Source organism: Lolium rigidum, chromosome 6 (assembly GCF_022539505.1).
Source record: "Lolium rigidum isolate FL_2022 chromosome 6, APGP_CSIRO_Lrig_0.1, whole genome shotgun sequence".
Classification (NCBI taxonomy): Eukaryota; Viridiplantae; Streptophyta; class Magnoliopsida; order Poales; family Poaceae; genus Lolium; species Lolium rigidum.
The window spans coordinates 234,244,931-234,254,802 of record NC_061513.1 but is presented as its reverse complement, the minus strand read 5'-3'; the positions used below and the strand labels follow the sequence as shown (position 1 = coordinate 234,254,802).

At 38.7% G+C, this 9,872-nt stretch overlaps 1 long non-coding RNA gene across 4 annotated transcripts; it reads right to left on the bottom strand.

Moving 5' to 3' along the window:
- Positions 1-2,007: 2,007 nt before the first annotated feature.
- LOC124667139 lies at positions 2,008-8,992 on the bottom strand. Of its 4 annotated transcripts, XR_006991165.1 has the most exons (7): positions 8,647-8,992; positions 8,124-8,397; positions 7,779-8,046; positions 3,755-3,863; positions 3,220-3,307; positions 2,191-2,337; positions 2,008-2,109 (listed from the first exon to the last, which is right to left on the bottom strand). It is a non-coding gene; the product is annotated as an uncharacterized LOC124667139 (long non-coding RNA). The 4 variants fall into 4 exon arrangements; XR_006991167.1 differs by lacking the exons at positions 2,008-2,109; positions 2,191-2,337 and adding an exon at positions 2,800-3,049; XR_006991166.1 differs by lacking the exons at positions 2,008-2,109; positions 2,191-2,337 and having other exon boundaries at positions 3,067-3,307; positions 8,124-8,224; positions 8,341-8,397.
- Positions 8,993-9,872: the final 880 nt, after the last annotated feature.

The following is a 9,872-nucleotide window of genomic DNA, read 5'->3' as shown; positions in this document are numbered from 1 at the left end:
GCCTCAGAGAGTGTATATATGGTACGTGTTAATCTCATTTGCACCGGTGCCGTTGGGTCGACCATATGCATGGGTAAGCCGTGGTTGCCTCGGAGTCTACTACTTATTGTATATAATGACTCAGGTTTCAGGCTTATAGCATCATTTAGTTTCATGCATAAATCCAGTTTTGAGGTTTTTATATAACAATTATGCCTTATTGTCGATTTCATTTATTCATTTCAACACTTAAACAATAAGAGCATTAGATATGTACTGAATACAAAGTCTTTCACCTAATTTTATCAGCCCCATTGAGTTTTAAAAAGTCTTTGCTGATATCTTCCTACTTTGCAAGATTAGATGTAGTTGGTTTTTATTCCTATCGTCAGGAAGTTCATGAATGCCCTGAGCTTGTATATATCTTTTTTCACCATGAATATTATCTCTTCTAGGCGCATGATAGTGGTAATAATTTATTCAAGATGCCTAAATATGGTTTATGTAAAATAATAATGAAGCTTTGATATTTATATGCCACTTCCGACATGATGTTTAGCTTAACGGAGATGGTAAAAAATGGCTGAGTTTGTCTCATCTGTTCTCGAAAGTTTGTACTCAAATTAGGTCAAAATTCTTTTACTCATGGTTCATCCTTGCATGACCAATCATGTCGTGTGTGACCACTTTGAGTAAGAATTCCTCATATAAGCTTATCAATCATTGCTCAGAAGCATTACACAACACATGATCAAATACTTCAAACAAAAATAGATAGGTCGGTCCCAAAGCTATGAGCGAATGATATGCGAGTTAATATATCAGATTTTTTTTTTCAAATTGTTGATAGCACCTTTTGTTATAAGATTGAATAGATTGTTTGTTTAGTTAGTTTTGAGGCATCGATTAATGAAGGTACATATTTAAGTTCTTAGAAAGTAGTTCATAAGTTGGTTTTCGTAAAATTGATGTCTACATCATACATTTTGTGGTACTTAAAAAAGGATAGTTCTTAAATTTATATGAATTGTTGCTACATGGATATGTATTTTCATATGAAACCGCTGGTAGTAATTTCGAGATGCCCATTTTATCTGTCTGAGATTTTATTGGCTGCCACGTAAGCATTCACAATGATGCTATTTTACCTGAAATCAGAAGTTGAACCTATACCCGCGTTTATCATGGTTTAAATATGAGCTTCCTTTTCCTGCTGTTAATAAAGGTTGTTGCATGCTACAGTACGGTGGTTTTAATGATCTGTACCTTTCTTTGGCACTTTTCAGATGCAGATGCCTTTGATTGTTGTTGTGTTTACATTTCAGGTTAAGACGGAGCAAGCATTCCTCGGTTGTAGATTTTAGAATGTAAAGTTAATATGTTTCTTCTTTACAATACATGATTTTAATTGATGAATTTTTTTCCTCTTGGGCCTATCCAATTTTGTCCAGTACTTGTTAGTATTTATCTCCATTTGATTTTTGTTGTGGACATGTGGATGATTGTGTTGAATAAATTTACCCTTGGAAGACAGAGTTTTATTTGTAAAAAACTCATTCTCAGACCATTGTCAAGCAAGAGGACTGATGATTTTTAATAAAGAGAAGGAGAAGGAGAGGACTTGTTTTTACGAGGCATATATGAGAAAAACACAAGAATTTTTTTATTGTACTAATAATAGACGTGCATTGCACGTGCACGCTTACTAGTAACAACAAAAGGGGATTGCAATCCCCAACAGATGAATTACCATTCACCAGCGTATCCACGGAATGATCATTTGATTGATCTAGTGGAGCATCGTCAATATTGAAAGGAACTGGTTCAACATTCCTAATATTCGTACCTTCAACTTCTTCTTTAGAAGAACCATCTGAACATCAACAACAAAACATAACTAAGTCAAGCAAAAATTCAAATAAAAAATAGAGAGAACTTATACAACAACATATAAAAAGAAGTAGATCTACAGAAAAAGGTAAAAGAAGTCCAACAATACATATCAGATAAGTACAAAGCTATTAACTGCATTATTTGCAACTAAAAACAAGGGAAGTACAACTGGTACAAAATAAAATACACAGTCTTCATTCTCTAAAGAGCATATTTTTTCGTTGTCTTATGATTCACCTATCAAAAGAGAACAACCATCAATACAAAATTCACAAAAAAAGATATTGAGCACAAAACATATCATATAAAAAGGATTACCAGATGTAGAAGAGCTTTTTTTAGCCGCAGGCTCAGTTCTAATGGACACATGAACATCAGGGTAAACAATAGGAATACCAACAACGAGACTTAGTTTGCCATCGGCGGCAACCAATCTCGCTCTCTTAACAACTGTAACTTTTTCACCTAAAAAAGTAATGGTTTCAGACATAGAAAAATGAACAATGAAAAATGAAAAGTAGAATACAAACAATCATAACAAGCAAATACAACAAAGTAGGGAGAGAGCAGTACTAAAATAAAATTACAAAGAAGAACATAAACATGAATCTGGAAAGAAGTAAATTAGGAGAATTTCCAATGTCAAATAACACAAAACGAAAAGAAAGTAAAATAAACTGCAGTATTTGCAACTAAACAAGGGAAGTACAACTGGTACAAATAAATAAGTACATGTACCAACATCAGATGACTACATGTACACGTAGAAACAAAACGAAAACAAATAGGAGAATTTCTATTGTCAAATAACACAAATCCAGGAGTAAAATAAAACTGCAGTATCTGCAGTTAAACAAGGGAAGTACAACTTGTAACAATAGTAAGCTTGCACGTGCCATGCACGTCTCGGCTAATATAAAGCCAATATAATAATAAAAAATTGAACAAATCAATGTTCGTTTGAGATAATTATCTGATCCCGACCATTTGACTCTGTCATCTACTTCCAAATGCGCAGCTCAGACTTCTACACGCCGCCCACGCACCAAATGCGCAGTCAGGAAGGACTGATGTGACGTTGCAAGGAGCTCCTCCAGGGGGAAGGGCTTCGCCACCTGCGATCTAGTTTCCTTGTTTGGCTAAGCTGTATGCCACAGCATGTTTCCTTTTGGCGAAGCTGTATGCCGCAGCATGTAATAACTCGTTGTTATCGAACCCGAGGGCTTTATTAATTTAAAGTCGGGCACGCAGTGCCTTTTATCTAAAAAAAATCTACTTCCAAATGAATAACGTATAAAATACATTGGAAAGGAATTGTGAACACTAAGAAGGGAATTTTGTAATTACCCTAGTTCATCCCCTGTGTACAACACGTACCCTTCCATCTCACTTGAAATGTTTATGTCCTCTGGTTCCTCTTTAATCAGATTCATTACTGAAAATGTACTCAAGTTGTTATTAGTCAGCACACAATATCAGAGATCAATAATACTTTCGATGTAAAGCACTAATTAGAAGAGGCATCTATAGTCTATGTTGCTAGTGTACAAAAATGATAAGAACAATAAGCATTCAAGATAACATTGATGATAATACATGATATCATACTTTGCAAGTTTCATTTTCATTAGCTAATCATCTGAAATTATATATCTCGACTGAACAATGATGTGCATAACACAACTACCCAAATTTCTGTTTAGCCTCACATTGCAACAACCAACAAAAATTGGTTCCTAGTTCACGCAAAATAGGTGTTGTGTTCTTCCAGAAAATTTAAATCACATATCTGCTCCATTTTCTTAAAGTAAAGTTAGTCAAGATCCATTCCAGGGATTTCAATTTTTCAGCCTAATGGAAAAGTAAATGTATATGGACATACCTCTATAATGGCTTGAAGATCAATTGGTCATTGCTGGTTAAATGAGTCAACTTGTCTATCCGAAATAAGATCGAACTCAACCTTCTTCTGTAAAGTTCACCAAGTGTACCTAGCACAAGGAAAGATCTTGTTGGGTCAAACAGGAATGAAAACGACTGTTCAAGTTTTCGTTTACGAACAACTGTACTCGGTATCCAAGCATTAGAGAACTAATGTAAGCTTTTCTATTATACACCATCATCACAATTACCCATTGGCTGAGTAACCCATCACCGCTAACATAACCCCTTTTGAGCTAAAGAACTGCAGTGAAATATATTGACTCAAATGTCCTACAAAACGATTACCCAAACATTACAATCTTAAACTATGAAAGCATGAGTATGATCTATATGTACCTCTCATCTCTACTACTTATAAACACATGAAGTTGCGTAGGAAAATAAAATCTGAACCGTACATAGACTTCCATCTAACGACCGAGAGTTATTTGTTCTCCCCTCTCGCCCGCCCCGCCCCACCCCACCCCCAAATCACGCTGACGCGCGCATCCCTCTGAAGCTCCAGATCCCCACCCGCATGGCCGCACTCCCTGATTTCGCGGAGATACGGTTAATGACGATGAATTCTTCTTTTCCGATCCACCTCTAAGACGGCCCTTAAGGCGAACAAATCTACTGAATCAACACTGTGGCCGTGGGAGATGATGAATCGCAGACATCGGCTGAGTGAGCATACGGCGGGCGAGCCGGCGGAGGTGCTGAAGAAGAAGGGGTGTCGGCTGCGGCTGTCTGCGCGTGTCTCAACGAGGTTTCCGCCGTGCAGGTCACGTTCTGTGATTGCCAGCTCGCCCGTGCATGACTCGTCAGCCGCTTCCAGACCTGTACCGCCACCCTCGCTATTCGGACCCAGCGTCGCCTGCATTGGCTCCGGCGTCGCAACGCAACACGTCGTTGCGTCCTTCGTCCGACACTTCATCTCCGAGGTGAAGACCCACTCCCGTCATTGGTTCACTTATTACAGATATATATGTGCTACGGTACTACATGTGTGCTCTCCTTACAGATAATAGATGTGCTACGATACTAGATAGCTGCTCTCCTTCTATCTGTATGGCACTTGAATTCTGATGGCTCACAAGGAAGAGTTTGTTGGATTCCTCCCCGGATCAGACAGATGGGCCAAGTACAAGATAAGTATTCAAGAACATGCTCTTCTTTGACAACATTATAGGTATCTTAGTCAGTACAAGGAAAAAATTCAAGGACCAAGGATGTGGCTTACACAAGTAAAACCAGAATTTTAATCCATAGGGTTCCAATTGATTGATCTAGCGTGATCAGGTGAGATCTTCATAATGACTAGGATGTTCAACCTACCCCTTCCTGATGATGTGTGCATTGTTACTGCACCGACCACTCTGGATGTGGCCTCAAAAGATGGATACGAGGGAAGGAATTATTCCCTATTTTTGGTTGAGGGAGCTTGTGGACGACCAAGTTATTCTAGATGATGATATAGCACTACATGAAAGTATGAAACAGAGATAATAAGCAGTAATAGGTAAAGCATGCCAGGCTTGTTGCCTTGCATACTCATCTAGCCAGAGCATTGATATGTCAGCTTTACCATTTGACAAACGTATGTTTCCCTTCTGTGATCTTCCCAAACCACTACTGGGTGCCGCACATCTTCCTAAATCACTTTTGCGTGCCGCACCAAAAGCCAACATATGTTTATGCAAACTAGGTTTAGGAAATTATATCAGTGCATTTTTTCTGCAAGAATATTACTTTATGTTACTGTGTACATTTTATTGTCCCTGAAAATACCAAATTTTATGGTGTGATTTAAATTGCAGCCTCCGTACATATGTGCCAGATAGAAAGCACATGCCTCACTGTTATACTTCTCTGGAAGAGTTAATTTGCACTTTTGGGGACCTTGGTTAGTGGGTCTACTTCTTTCAGGCCTTTTTATTTTGTTATCTATTGTTAATTGTTGCTCGGATGACATTTGTTGGCACTGGCAAGTTACCCAGACCTGCACCAACTCAACAAAGGCGGCAGATTGGCCACTCCTCTCCTTTCCTAGAATCATCAAATGAGGTACTTTATGATTTTACTGCTTGAACAAAGGCTGGCAGAGATTGGTCATTCCTCGCCTTTATGTAGGTTGAGTTATTTGAGAAAACCATATGTTGAATTAAAATGGATGTTTGGCTATTGATACGGGTCTGGGAAACTAATGGAGCTGAAGAATCACATGGTCATGTACACATTATGTTTTTCATGGGTCTGAATACCTTCCGTGTATCTTGGCGTCTCTAACACACCCCGCAAGAACAGATTCATGCTTGTCTTCAAGTATATCTAGGGAAAAGCCCCAGTTGAACCTGGGTGCACGTGAACCCAGGTTGGAAATGCATTTTCGAAATGTGAAAAAATTCTAAAATAAAAATATCGGGGTACGTATGCATGTTCCATGTGTGCGTAGAAAGTTTTCGCAGAGAAACCACTTTTTTATTTCAGAATCTAAAAAAAACAAAATACGTCACATATATACTGCTATATAGCCCTGTAAAATTTAACTTTTTTGCCGAGGCAAAATAAAATGTTTTTTCAGAACGAAACTCATGTCCAAGGCACATGTTTGAGATCATCTTTGCAATCATTTTGTGTTTCGATTTTTGAAACGTGTTTTAACATCACAAACCCACTTTTGAAAAAGTGGGTTCACATACACCCAGGTTCACAAAAGCCGGTCTCATTATCTAGCCACTATTAAAAAGTAGCTTGTATGAATTTGATTGGCTTCTCTACTTCCAGTATTTTACAAAATTATGCTTTGTAGTTCCTTCTAGCCTCCCAGCATGAATTATTCATATTTTACAAAAGCTATATAAACAGAAGAAGAATGTTCTAATGCAAGGTCTTATGTTTCTTTCCTTCAAGTTATAGTGACATCTTCCAGTATTGCATCATAAGGGATTACATTCCAAATCCTTTGTACAGTCTAAGTATTATATTTTTGTGCTCAATACAAACTATTTATGCATCATTCTAGCATAGACTTTATATATTAAGATATTGCTATTTTACATGGAAACTTTGGTTTAATTTTTTTTTGTTGAGTACAACTTTAACTTGTTTGTAGTGCTCTATGGTTCTAGCATTGCTGTTAGATGGTCAAATGGATATGAAATATCACCTTTTGTCTCTAATGGATATGAAATATCACCTTGGTATCTTGTTCTTGTTGTCATTTTCTTAGTAGATCTCAAGAGACAAGAGTTACATCCGCTGTGAGCAAGTTTTGGAATGGCTACACTTTCTTAAATATGTACTTTGACGCACTGTACTCTCAGTCTCATAGCATGGCTACACTTGCTGTGAGCCCAAGTTTTTAGAGCCCAGGTAATCACCTGGCAGGAATTATTTCTTACAGCTCATGTATGTTGTTTAACATTCTTCAGAAATTAATGCTTTTCAGTCAAATTGAGTGAGATGATAATGACATTTCCTATTTGGAAGAAAAAATATTGTCATTCTGAATTTTGATCGTGTACATCTTGTCAATGCCAGCATACATTGGTTGCATCCTTTCGTCAAGCAGGATTGCATCATTGAAAGTATATTTCCGGTTGCATATTTGAAAAAATTACAAACTAATATAAATTTCATTTTTCATTTTTAGTTCATAAATATTTAGGATTGTAATTTGGATTAGTTGACGTGCGTTGCACGTGCAAACTTACTAGTCACTACAAGGTGAGGATTAATGCTACAAAAAAATTTTGTAACTCTTTTTCAACCAAACATTCCTTACTTAGAACCTAGAAGAAAAAGGGGGGGAAATCTGAATCTTCTAGAAGTTTAGTAATAATTATCTGAGGTTAGTACAAAGTAGTGCTACATCATTAGTCGCTATAAGGTATAGTAGGAAATCAATAAAAAAATAGTGCAAGCATGGTAGCAGATTATCTCCGCTAATTGGAAGATTGTAGCATGTGCAGGTCACTTACCAGTTCCTGATCCCATACTCCCGTAGATAATCGATGGGGCCTCTCCAGAACTCGTCACCTGATGCTGCTCGTAGCTTGGCCCTGCTCCCAGTTAAAAGCACGAAAAGGGACCATGGAAATAAGCTAAAATCTAATTGAAATCAGAAAAATCACGATCAAACCTTCCAGCTGAAATGTTTGGGCTACTGGTGCTTCTGAATCGATCACGCTCCTGCCAGCTGAACTGTTGGGCTGGCTGAATCGCTCGTCTCCTCCACAGAAACAACCACTGTTTGCTAATTAAATGACAAATCATATATTGTAAAACAAATGATAATGTCAAGACCACTGAAGATATCTCCATACCTGCCCTTGTAACACAGGACGTAATAGTGTATGCACACAATTGAAGACGTATCCTATATATAATCATATCTTCTGGCTTGGAAAGCATACAATTTATTCAACTACAAAAATAGTAAAATACAACCCTTGATGCAGTTATGACCATGCATAGCACAAAAACTGACTAAAAATCGGAAGGCACCAAAAAGCTAGCATGAACCATAATATTAATTCGAACCTGATCGCCTCCGGGCTCATTCATGTATAATGAAGATATATCCTCTACTTTCTTTTCCTGAAGAGGAAACGTAAACAAAGTGTAAGCAAAATATATAGATTGCTGATAGCTACTCTGCGTTTATGGAGAACCAATCACCAAATTTGGATAAAAATCCAGCATAGTTCAATCTGAATGTGATAAAATCCTTGTCCGCTGTCGAGCAGGGCAAGACTATAGGAGAACTGACGGGGATCCAATCGAGAGAGAGGTCGAAAGCCTTGGTGGCAGGGGAATATGAGGGGCACGTTGAAGAAGGAAGCAGACCTCGTTTCCGGCAGTCGTGGGTGGACGACGCTGAGGGTCATACTGGGCAGGAGGCACCGCGGGGGTGGCCGCGGGGATCACCAAGATGTCTCACCGGGATCCAGGAGGCCGGGGATCAAACTCGGTTGCGGTGGCGGCTCCGTCCTCAGGCGCGGCTTCTACGGCGTTGGCGGAAGTTCCACGCGATGGCGAACCGAAGAACACCAAGGACGACTGGAGGCGGCGATGTTGGCAAGGATTTCCTTGGTCACCTCTGGGAGACCATTGGTAGAAGTGACGGAGGGGAAACTCCTTGCGTCGGCAGTTGCGATTCTCCATGCGGCTCGTGTGGGGCGATCTGGTCCTAGAGAAGGGGAATCAGCAGCGCAGTTAGCGCTAGAAGTCGGGACTCTGGCACCATCAGGGCGGGGATTGCGCGGGCGAGGGTGGGGAGAAAGAATGATTCTTAACCATGGGATGCACGCGGATAAACGGTCTAGATTCAATTTTCCAACGGTGGGAGAAAGAATGATTCTTAACCATGGGATGCACGCGGATAAACGGTCTAGATTCAATTTTCCAACGTATGTTTGTGCCTTTATAAGTATATAAGTAGAGATTAGTAAGTACATATATGAAGATCAAATAAGTACATTTCTATGTAGATACAAAAACAAAAACAATTAGGAGAATTTTTATTGTTAGATTAGAAGTCAAATTCGAGCAAATCACATGAACCTGCTATAAACAACCAATGAACAAATATAAGAACACAAGTATTGTATCTTCAAGTAGTTGAAAACAACAATAATAAAATAAGTGCACAAGCAACGCATGAATTAACATTGTATAAACAAGTTCGAGTTCTAAGGGAAGCACAACAAGCATGAAGAACCCTAAAACTAAGCATGCAAAGAAATTCACCAGAATTAAGTAACACAAACAAGAACGAAAACATAAAATTACCTTGGGTTTCCTGAGGCAGTGGGGATTTCGGGGCAGGATCCATGACTAAAAGAAATAAAATCGACCTCTCCCAGTCAACGCGCAGATCAGAAGCACATGAACACGAACCCTAAAAAACAACCACACATCAAAAAACAAAAATCCAAACGAATTAGTGCGAGGAGAATGCAGCATACAAACAAGAAACCTCGCTGCGCGATACAAAAAGAAAGAAGAAAATCTAGAAGGGGAAAATCTAAGCTATGAACAGTAACCCCTAATCCGGAACACAACCTCACGAG